Raw genomic sequence first — 11,069 nt, forward strand, 5'->3', positions numbered from 1 at the left:
TATTCTTTCAACTTTTTTCTGTACTTGAAATTATTCTTAATAGAAATCTTGGGGGAGATTGGGAAAGGAAAATTCTTGAAGCAGAGTTTCTTGACCTATGTTTCATGGGCTCTGGGGGAAGAGGTAGATGAGCTTCAGGGACCAGGAAGCTTCGAAATGTATACGTCAACCTTTGCGGGGTGTGTGTTTCTATCCTCATTATAGGGAAAGGTTTATTGTTTGCAGCTCTTCTTCGATTCTCAAATGGATCTATGCCTCCCCTTCCTCAAGATTAAACACGATTGCTTCAAACTAGAGATAAATTTGCAAGTATTAAGCCTTTTGTAAATGGATACAAATGACCAGAGTCTGTTAGCATGTATCATTAGTACTTTGTTGCAAAATTTGAGTTAGTTTATAAATTGTATACTACTCTGTCTTTATATTCATTAACTCATTTCTTGGTTTTTCTTAATTATTACTTTTCCTATTACAGTTGACTTCTTAGACTTTCTCATAGTTTAAAATGCTAATTGCTAATATGAACATATCTGTTTTCCTTTGCACAAATTTAAAACTGAAATAATCATTTTGGTATCTTTCTACATTATAAAAATAACATAGCCTCACTATATACAGTAAGTCTCCAACATATGAACGAGTTCTGTTCTGAGAGCACGTTCTTAAGTCCAATTTGTTTGTAAGTCCAACGAAGTTAGCCTAGGTACCCAACTAACACAACCGGCTATATAGTACTATACTGTAACAGGTTTATAATACTTTTCACACAAATAATACATACAAACAAACACAAAAAATAAAGACAACATTTTTAATCTTACAGTGCAGTACTTTGAAAAGTACAGTAGTGCAGTATAACAGCTGGCATACAGGGGCTGGCATCAGTGAACAGGCAAGGAGAGTTACTGATGGGAGGAGCGAAAGGAGGTAGGAGGTGGTAGGGCTGAAGGATCGTCAGCAATAGGGGATGGAGGGCAAGCTGCAATTTCACTCACGCCTGACGTTGATGGAATGCACGTTTGCATCTTTGAAAGTTCGCAAGTAGAAGGTTCCCATGTATGGGACCTACTGTACAACTTGTAAAATACAGAAATGTATAAAGAAGGAAATAAAGTTACCATTAACCCATGCTCCGGAGGTAACCGCTATTAACATCTTGTTGGATTTCTTGCTTTTGGTGTGTAGGCTCCTGTGTGTATGCATATATATATATATATATATATATATATATATATATATATGAAACAAAATTGAATAAGGCTGAACATGCAGGTTTATATTATGCAAAAAAGAACATTTCAAACTTCTTTACACTTTATATTGTCTCCCCAATTTTTATATAGAAGCATTCAAATGGATTTCTTCAGTCTTCATATTAAATATGGTTGTTCAAATCCATGTGTTTAGGTTTTAGTGAAGGCAACTTTTCCTTGAAATCTCTTATCTCTTCTGAGTACTTAATACCCTGACTAATATTATTTATGTTCAGTGCCTAGAGTTATAGTTTGTTTTACCCATTGAGTTGCCCCCATGAGATGGGCAAGAAAAAAACAATTTTTCAGTCCATACTGGTTGTTCGGGATAAAACCAAAATACAGCTGACCCCAAACAGTTGGAAATCTGGGGGGGCTGGGGTTGGGGGGGTGAAATCTGAATAAACTCTGATTTGTGTGTAGCTTGTTCTTACAGGTCTGATATTTGGTGAAATCAGAAGAGTGCAAAGGAAAAAAGCTATGGCTGCCTGCAGGAGCCACTTCTGGGAGCCAGGAGGTTGCCATAGAAACGTCATGGGGCAGAGGAGAGACAAGGGGCCTGGAGAGACTGGCCCTGTGACACTTGCCATCCCCTGACTTTCAGTGGCACTTGGTGAGGCCCTAAACACATTTTGATTTGAACCAGGGTTATTTGTTTACTTAGGTTAATGTACGTAAAGCGCCAACAAAGTGTCTGGTACTTAAATAGCACAAAACAAATACTAATCCCCTCATGTCTTATTAGACCATGAGTTCTTGGGAGGCATTTGTGCTGTTCAGTGCAGTGTATAAGAACATGGGGCTTGGATCCAGATAAACGTGTTTAGGGTGTTGAGTTTGCCTCTTATTAGCAGTATGACCTTGGGAAACTTGCCTCGTAAGGATAGTAATGGTTCCCATCTCTTTGGGTGAAAGGATTAAGTAAAACCATCCCTATAATAAAGGCTAATGTTTATCAAGGGCTTACTACATTCAGAGCACTGTTTTAAGTGCTTTAGGTAGGACCATCTTATTTAATTCACATAAATCTGTGTGCTAGGTGCTAGCATCCCCATTTTGCAGATAAGAAAACTGAGGCACAGAGAAGTTGAGTAACGTGTCCAGGGTCACAAAGCTATTACATAGGTGAACTGGGATTTGAACTGAGGAAGTTAGTACGCTGGTATTTTTACATCCCACTTTGCACGGCACCTTGCCATGGCCATCCCCTCATTGCCTGTTTTTGCGACTGCACGTCTGGGAAATACTCGCTGAATAACATCTACAGGAGTGTCTTTCCAGGTTGCTAGTTAGAAGAGCACTAAATGTATTCCTGTTGTGAATAAGAAAATGTGCTCATTTAGAAAAGAGACACATCATATGAACCTGATGTTCAGTCCTTTCAAATAGTAGCTTTAAAACTCACGTTTGAATAACCTCATGGAAGAAAGATTGGTCTGGTGAACATTTGTGCTGTTGCCTATTCCAATCAGCTGTTGAGTTGGGCTTCTGCCAGATTAATGACTCTTCTCCCATATGCAAGAGGGCGAAGCATGAGAGCGTTACCAGGAGCTGAGGCCTGAACGGGCTTGCAGGGCCGGGCTCCCAGCCGAGTCACACCCAAGTGGTGGGCACTTGCCAGCTTTGGGGCTAAGCTATTGCCCCAGAGAGGCTGAGCAGGGCGGGCAGCTCTTTGCTTGCTGATTCTCTGGTCTCCCAGGGCAACAGCCTAGAGCCGACTGTGGTCACCCGTGAGAATGCTCCTCCTGACTCAGCGGGGCCTGCAGTGCCCCAGGGTGTGGCTGTGTGTTCCTTTGGGCCCCTCACAGATAGCATTTATTTCAAAGGATATCACTGCGCCATCGTGGGTTGAGGGCTAGAGCTGCAGGACGGAAGCTGCTTGATTTGAGCCCTATTAGGTCCTCAGAAAGTGTCAACTTTTAGAACTTTTCACTGGGCTGCTGCTGTATGCATAAAGTGCCTAAGATGGAGACATTTGAAGCCTGTTAGTGTATCAGTACATCTGTGACCATCAGAAAGAGACTAGAGACCTCGGTTCCAGAATCAACTCTTTCTCTTATGTGTTGTATATTTGGAAAGATCACTTTCTCTCCTCTAGGTCTCAGTTTCCTCATCTGGAAAATTAATATAACTCCTGCCCTACCTGTATCCCTGGATTCGGCTGAGAACCAGACGGGATGATGAATATAAAAATGGTCACTAAGCAGCCAGGGCTACCTGAAAGCAAAGAGCCATTTCTTCTCCTGCAGGTGAATCTTCCTGCCCTGGTTCCTAGTGATCCTCCTGGTTTTTTGTTTTTTTTTTTTTTTTGGCGGTACGCGGGCCTCTCACTGTTGTGGCCTCTCCCGTTGCGGAGCACAGGCTCCGGACGCGCAGGCCCAGCGGCCATGGCTCACGGGCCCAGCCACTCCGCGGCATGTGGGATCTTCCCGGACCGGGGCACGAACCCGTGTCCCCTGCATCGGCAGGCGGACTCTCAACCACTGCGCCACCAGGGAAGCCCCCTCCTGTTTTTCTGAGTCTCTGACCATGGCCAGCTTGGAGGGCTGGAGTTTGATTTTATTAAGAGAAGTGGCTGGATTCCTGACCTGAGAGGCCAGCAAGGAGCTCCAAGAGGAAGGACAGTCTCAGGAAGCCGGTGTTGGAGGCTATGGGATTAGCCATGCCTGTTCTGTCTGGAAGCCTCCCTCCATTTCCAGCTTCAGTGGGTTGGGCTCTCATTTTACTAAAGGGGGTAATGAGGGTTTCCTTAGTGCCTCTCAGTCTTCCGTGGTACTTTTGGGAACTCTTTTATGTTAGGGGTACATATTGGAGTGCAGGGCACCTTCAGAATGAAGGTTACTTTGGGAGGGGGAAGTGGAGGCCCCGACAAGGCTAAATCTCAGCTCATAAGGACCAAAAACGAGAGGAAGAGAGGGAGGGGGAAAGAGGGGTGATGCTAGCCCAATGGCAGCTATGCTGGCTCTTATATGCTCACCATAGATTTTTTGGCAGGAACAACAGAAACTTTTCAGCCAATTCTTTTTTTGGGGGGAGGGAGTGGCACCCTTGCTCTTTGTACATTAAGATATAGCTGTTGTTGTACCAGAATAGTCTACTAATGGCTGCACAATGGTAGACAGGAGTGAGGTCTGGCCCCCAGGGTTCTGCACTCAGTTCCAGCTAGAGCATGCCCTCAGGGGAGTGACATAAAACTCGTGTCACAGAAAGTGAAGGGATGCTTAGTGAGGAGCATGAAACTTGCCTTCATATACCTGAGGACCCATCCCGGGGAAGGGTAGCCGGCTCTGTTAGCTCCCAGCCTTTCCTCCTCCTCCCCTACTCTCCAAGCTTTGGCTCATTATAAGCCAGAACTTTCTTTAAGTCAAGATACCTAAATGTGGTGAAGCAGAAACTGACTCACCTCATGAAGCAGCCCACGTGGAAGGGTCTCAGAGACACAGTGGGGTTGACCTAGCTGATGTCCCTCCAAGTCCTAGATCTCAAGGACTGAGTTTGCAAAGTTATGATCCGACCTACAGGAAGTTCACTCAGCAGTGCTCCAGAGCTTTCTCCATGATAAGAATATCCTTTAGGACTATATTGCTGGACCTTTCTCCATCACAGTAGGCCTTTGAGGTGCTGTAAAGTTCCACTGCCCTCTGGTTTTGCTGGGAGGGGAGGATGCCCGCATTTGTCATTCTGCATTCTGACTAGCCCCCTTTTTCACGTTTCTTCTTCCTTTTTTATTCTCATTTTGTTGCTCTTGGCGCTAGAATTTGTGGAGATTTGTTCATAACAAGTACCCTCTGCCTTGAGAAGCATGTGGAATGTTTTAGGAATATTTTTACAGAGTCTCGGACCATATTTTTATGGCTGGAAATTAACCAGAGAACTGCAAAAATGCAGGCTTGCTTATTCAGCTCTACGTCCTGATGACGAGCACTTCTCGCCTCCCGCTTCTGTTTTCTGGGTCCTTGGGCCATAGTTAGTCCTTAGACGGGATCCCTTCTCCTCCGACAGGACTATGGGTTCCATGAAGCTCTGTGTTTTTATTGTCAAGCCTTCTGGTCCTCTCTCACCTCCCAGATACCGTCTTTCTCCTTGATTTCCTTTTTTCTCTCTTCAGTCCTTGCTACCTCCCCGTGCCCCGTATTTCTTCCATCTTAGAAGCCCCTCTGAGCTGAAGGTACTTGTCTGCAACGGTGTTTACATCCGCTTCCTGAAGGACTCACGGAGATCATGCATTTGGGGCGGGGGGTTAAGATGAGTGGGCTTTAGTTCCCTTTAAAAGGGCTTTAGCCATTCAGACTATTGTTTCTCTTGGGAACTGAATTGACAGGATGCTAATCTCCAGCAGACATCCTTTTGCTCAGCCATGCTTGTGAAGTCCTTGTCCATTTCCACATTTTCATCATTTTGATCATTCTTTTCAGATTCTGACATAAAGGCAGGTGTCTGGTGCCTTTTATTTTCAAATTTAAAATGTTAAAGGCTGAGGAAAACTGTCTGAGTCTTTAATGCTGGTCCACAGAGTTCTGTTTGTTGGCCCATGACCCCACATCAACTGAGCATTATTGACGACTGTGCAACAGGTGTTGGGGGTCCGCACGGGGACAAAGGAACTGGTGTGACAGCTTCCTGCCCTCGGGCACTCAGAGTCCAGCCAAGGAGACTCCCCTAGGGCACGGTGAGGGCCGGACCAGCCCGGACCAGGTGCTGTGGGTGCACCGAGGGGGAAGGCTTGAATTCTGCTTGAGTGGAGATGGTGTAGGAAGGCTGTTCAGCTAAAAAGGTGAAATCTCAGGTGGGTCTTAAAGTACCTGAGGAGAACCTTGCTGGGAAGACAAGGATTCTGTGGGCAAGGAACAGCATTAGGAAAAGCAAGGGATTATGAGAAGAGCGGTATGTTTAGGGATCAGAGAGCAGCTGGGTGTAAGTAGAGGTAGTGGACGCGGGTGGAAGCCAGGGTGGGAGATTGGGGAGGTGTCTTAGAGGGGGCTCATGAAGGGCCTTGGGCGCCACGTGAAGAAGTTAGGATATTGGTGATGGGAGTCATATTGATCTCTGCCCCCAACCCCAATCACCACGACCTTTCTGGAGGGTTTTCCTGCCCACCAACTCACTGCGAGTTGCTCGGAGAGGCCTCTGTGAGTGTATTTCTGGCTGCAGAATGAAAGACAAACAGGAGTAGTGGGAGACTGGCCACAAGGAGATGGCCTCGGAGGATTCTGTGATAATCCAGGTGAGAACCGTGGAGCATCCACAAGACAGGCAGCCTCTGCCTCACGGACCGCACGTCAATACTGCCCGCCACGTCCAGCGACAGTGCCTCCCCTGGTGCTCAGGCTGCCTCTGGCTTGCTTCCCAACCTCTGTGGTCACCTATCACCTCCCTTCCCAGAACTCATCCTCTTGTTTACGGTGGCCCCTGACTGGGGCTGCATCCCCAAAGCTCCCTCAGGCAATCCCCCCAGGACACACAGGCCAGAGACATGGTGGGATGGATGAGGTGTAGCCTCGGGGGCCCCCCCGCAGAGGAACAGTTACAGGAAAACAGAAGTTCTCTGTGTCTCAGCTGAGTTTGGGTTGGACTCACCATTTCCTTAACATCCAATGCAGTCCCTGTGGCTGTCTGAGGAAAAGGATTGTGTGGGCTGAGGAGGCCTGCCTACATTAATGTGAACTCAAAGGCTTCCTGCTCACGGCATGGGATGGCTTCAGACCTGTTTTTGCAGGCCTTTTGGCTGCAACCGGGGGAAGTTCTTGCATGACATCACCCAGCTGAACATGTGCTTGTGTCATCCTCAGGAGCCCTGACAGCTCCCAGGGACTCTGCCAGCTTCCATCTCCCGGAGAAGAAGGCCTGTCCTCCTGGCCCTTCCCTCTACACTTTGCCTCCCAAGGTTTAGAGCAGTGTTTGCCTGAATGTTCTAGCTGTTCAGCAGACAAAAGATCTCATGGTGGTCCAAAACCTTTGGGAAGACTGGGTTGAAGAATGCTAAGTAGTTTAGTTCACTTCAGGCCTTCTCGAGATCTCTAATGTGCTAATACAGTTGGCCCTCTGTAGCCAGTGGAGGGTGGATTGTACTATGCCTTTTTTTTTTTTTTTTTTTTGGCTGCATTGGGTCTTCATTGCTGCTCACGGGCTTTCTCTAGTTGCGGCGAGCGGGGGCTACTCTTCGCTGTGCTGAGCGAACTTCTCATTGTGGTGGCTTCTCTCGTTACGGAGCACGGACTCTAGGCGCAGGCTCAGTAGTTGTGGCGCACGGGCTTAGTTGCTCCACGGCACGTGGGATCTTCCCGAACCAGGGCTCAAACCCGTGTCCCCTGCATTAGAAGGCAGATTCTTAACCACTGCACCACCAGGGAAGCCCTACTATGCCATTGTATGTGGAGGAGTTGAGCATCCCTGGATTTGGGGATCCACAGGGGTCCTAGAACCAATCCCACACCAATCATGCAGGATGACTATATATATACTATGAGTCTCCCAGAGCGGTTAAGAATATGAACAGTCCATTTTCCACACTTATTTGGCCAAGGCGCTTCCTCATGCCCCTTTCTTTGTTACCATGGAGGCTTTCCGTCTGGGGAAAAGGAACTCAGCTGGGGGCTGAACTTTGTGGAGAAGATTCTGAGAGCAGCTAAACTTTATCTCCTAGATTTTGGAGGGATTCTAATTAGGGTCAGCAACACCCCAATTTGCCTGGAGCAGTCTGTTTTTTTTTTGTTTTTTTTTTTTGCGGTACGCAGGCCTCTCACTGTTGTGGCCTCTCCCGTTGCGGAGCACAGGCTCCGGACGCGCAGGCTCAGCGGCCATGACTCACGGGCCCAGCCGCTCCGCGGCACGTGGGATCTTCCCGGACCGGGGCATGAACCCGTGTCCCCTGCATCGGCAGGTGAGCTCTCAACCACTGCGCCACCAGGGAAGCCCAAGCAGTCAGTTTTATATGCGTTGCCCCAGCATAATTCAGATAGACTCCCGACTTTTACTCTCCAAAGTGCCCTGTTCGAGGGCTGAATTATATGGTCACCCTGGCTGTAAGTCCACTACAGGGTCCAGAGCCCAGCCACTGGCCTTCTGGACTCCAAAGGGCAGCTATTGTTAGACTTACTTCTGCTTCTGCCCATAACACAGTCTGATGTCACCCTTTGACTCACCACTTGCTCTCTGACAACCTTTGATATTTGCCAGTGGGTCCCGAATTCTTTCCCCTTTATTCAGCCACCATATTCAGCCTGGCAAAATGTCTCACCTTCTCAAAAGTGGTTCTGCAAGGGAGAGTGACAGCAAATCAGGGCCCCTAAGAAACGCAGACCTTTTGTGTTAGGTGTCTCTTCACAATGCAGGCCTTCAGTCGTGGCATTTCTGGACTTCCTCAGCCCATGAACTTTTGGATTCTGCGTCTGCTGGTCTGTCTCTGTACTGTTTGTCTGTGTCATTCTCTCTCCTCCTTCCCTTGTCTCCTCTTTATTCCTGCTTCTGAAACAGCCACCTTCCTGCTGTCAGACGCTCTGAAGGAATTCGTGTTAGAAAATATCAAGAAACCATTCTTATTTAGGGGATGAGAGGAATAAAAGGAAAAAGGCCAAGCACACAGGGCAGGAACCAAGTAGCTGATGAATTAGGGCGATCACAGAACTTATGGAGAAAAATGAAAGAATTAGAAATGTTCTTGATTCTTTTGGAGGGGCAATTAATGGCCTATAAGGTTTGAGGTCAACTTTTGTTCGCTTTTTGAAAAATATTTTTGTTGACAAATTCATTTTCAAAGTGTTAGAGTCTGGCTTTCCAAAATTCTTTACGTGGAGACTCAAAGTGGAAAGATGAGGATTTACTGAAGAAATGCTTTCTTTTTATTTGATAAAGTAAAAAGTGAGAAGCAGCTTTAATATTTGCAAAAGCCTCCAAAAAAATCTCACCAGTTAGAAATACAAAAGGGAACTAGTGATCAAGTATTTGGGATTTCTTTTTTATTAGGGGATGTTTCTGGATTTAAATCCTACATACCTGAGTTTCATCCTGGTTGTAAATGTCCCAAGCAATAGGGTTTCTTCATGGATTTTTGCTTCATGTTCTTAGTTGTCCGGGACAGACTCTTAAACCCTTGTCTCTTTCTCAAAAGAAAAAAAAAAAAAAAAAAAGTAACTATTTTGATTTTAAATTTAATCCTTTAAAAAATTGCTCAAGTTATGAATCTTAAAAATAAGATCCACTCTTTTTTGGTGACCATTTTGGCCTTTTTTTCCTTTCCCCCCACCCCCTTTCTCCCACCAACTGCATAGTTTTGCTTTGCCTTTTTTTGAGCACGTGGAGGAAGTATTTTTTTCTCCTTAATTCTTTTGAAAGAATGAGGTTATATGGCTTTAATACTGTCATCTAGGCTTTTCTAGAATGTGTCTGTTTATAGCAGTTTTTAATTGGCCTAAATACCATAGTTTTCAGCTCATTCGTCTGTTGTAGAGTCTTCATGACTTTCCTTGCCCAAACCAAACCAAACTAAACAAAACTCAAATGAGAGCCCACTCTCAAAAACACAGCAAAACTGGCCCTCTGATTCTCAGGAGAGAACTGACTAAGGCTACTGTCTTCTTTTTTTAAAATATATTTATGCACATAAATATATGCATATATATCGGTATTACATTTCAAATTTTTTTCAAAAGATGCTTCAACCCTCTTATGTAAATCCTGACTGAAAAACTAGAAAGAAATATTTGTACCTAGACATTAAAATCAAACCTTGATTACACAAGCTCCACCTTATTTTGTTGACTTTATTTTTAAGAGAGAAGGCCATTTAATTAAAAAAATTCTCCGTTTCTTTCTTTTCTTCCCCTCTCCCCTCCCCCACCCTTGCTATTGTCTCTTAGGACCAGGAAGTTTATATGTAAACAGAAGCTGTAATCAGACCCCTGACCTCCTCTGGGCTTTCAACCCAGTGTTTCCACAGAGGGATTAACCCCAAATACCAACTTGCTCTCAGAGGCAAAATTGTTCCTGAGGCGGGCATCACCAAAGGGTTTTCTTCTCTCTAGGCTTTCACATTCACCCTGCAAATAAGGTCTTCTCAAAGGGAGGCTTAAAGGCGGCCACGGGAAAGCAAATTGCCGGGCAGCCTGGAGCCGGGAGGGATGCTGAGAATTCTCTGGGCTCTCCAGCCCCTTAGTCTGTCCTCTGCCCACCAAGTGGTCATAACCTTCCCGATCCATGAGTGTGGTGGGAAAGGGCCAGTTTGCTCCGTCTAATAATGCATCACTCTGTGCATGCGTGTGCATACTTGTGTGAGTCAGTGTGGGTGCACACATTCCCATCTTTGGATTTACACACAGGGTGTCTTGTGGATGGCCGGCTTGGGGGCAACTCAGGGGTGCTGGCAAGGAGCAGAGCGTGGGGATGGTGGGGATCATGATTTCCTTCTGGGGGGTGGTGGTCACGAGCAATAGTCCTGGCCTCTTGTCCAGAACCACAGCTGTGTGCCTACAAGGGGAAAGTTTGCAAGTCGTTCTGTTTTATTCTTCCCTGCAGGTCTTAGAATGTCCACTCATTCTAAGACTTAAGGGAACGCTTTGAACCAGGCATCAAGCTCTGGGCTGGATTCCAAGTCAGCTCTGAAAACAGTCAGAGCTCCCCTCTGGCTCCCTACTCGCTGGGCAGAAAGGCTGAGAGAGTGGGTTCTCACTTCTGCACCCACCTCACACCGCCACCCCCCGGGCCCCGCCCAAGTCGGTTCCCCACATCGCCTGAACAGCCCTGCTCTAAGCCGGGATGCGGATGAGACAAGACAAGGAGCTTTTCTTAGGCCAGCGCATCCTCTCCCCACCCAGACCCCCA

Source organism: Monodon monoceros, unplaced genomic scaffold (genome assembly GCF_005190385.1).
Source record: "Monodon monoceros isolate NGI ecotype Baffin Bay Population unplaced genomic scaffold, NGI_Narwhal_1 Super_Scaffold_11, whole genome shotgun sequence".
NCBI classification, from domain to species: Eukaryota; Metazoa; Chordata; class Mammalia; order Artiodactyla; family Monodontidae; genus Monodon; species Monodon monoceros.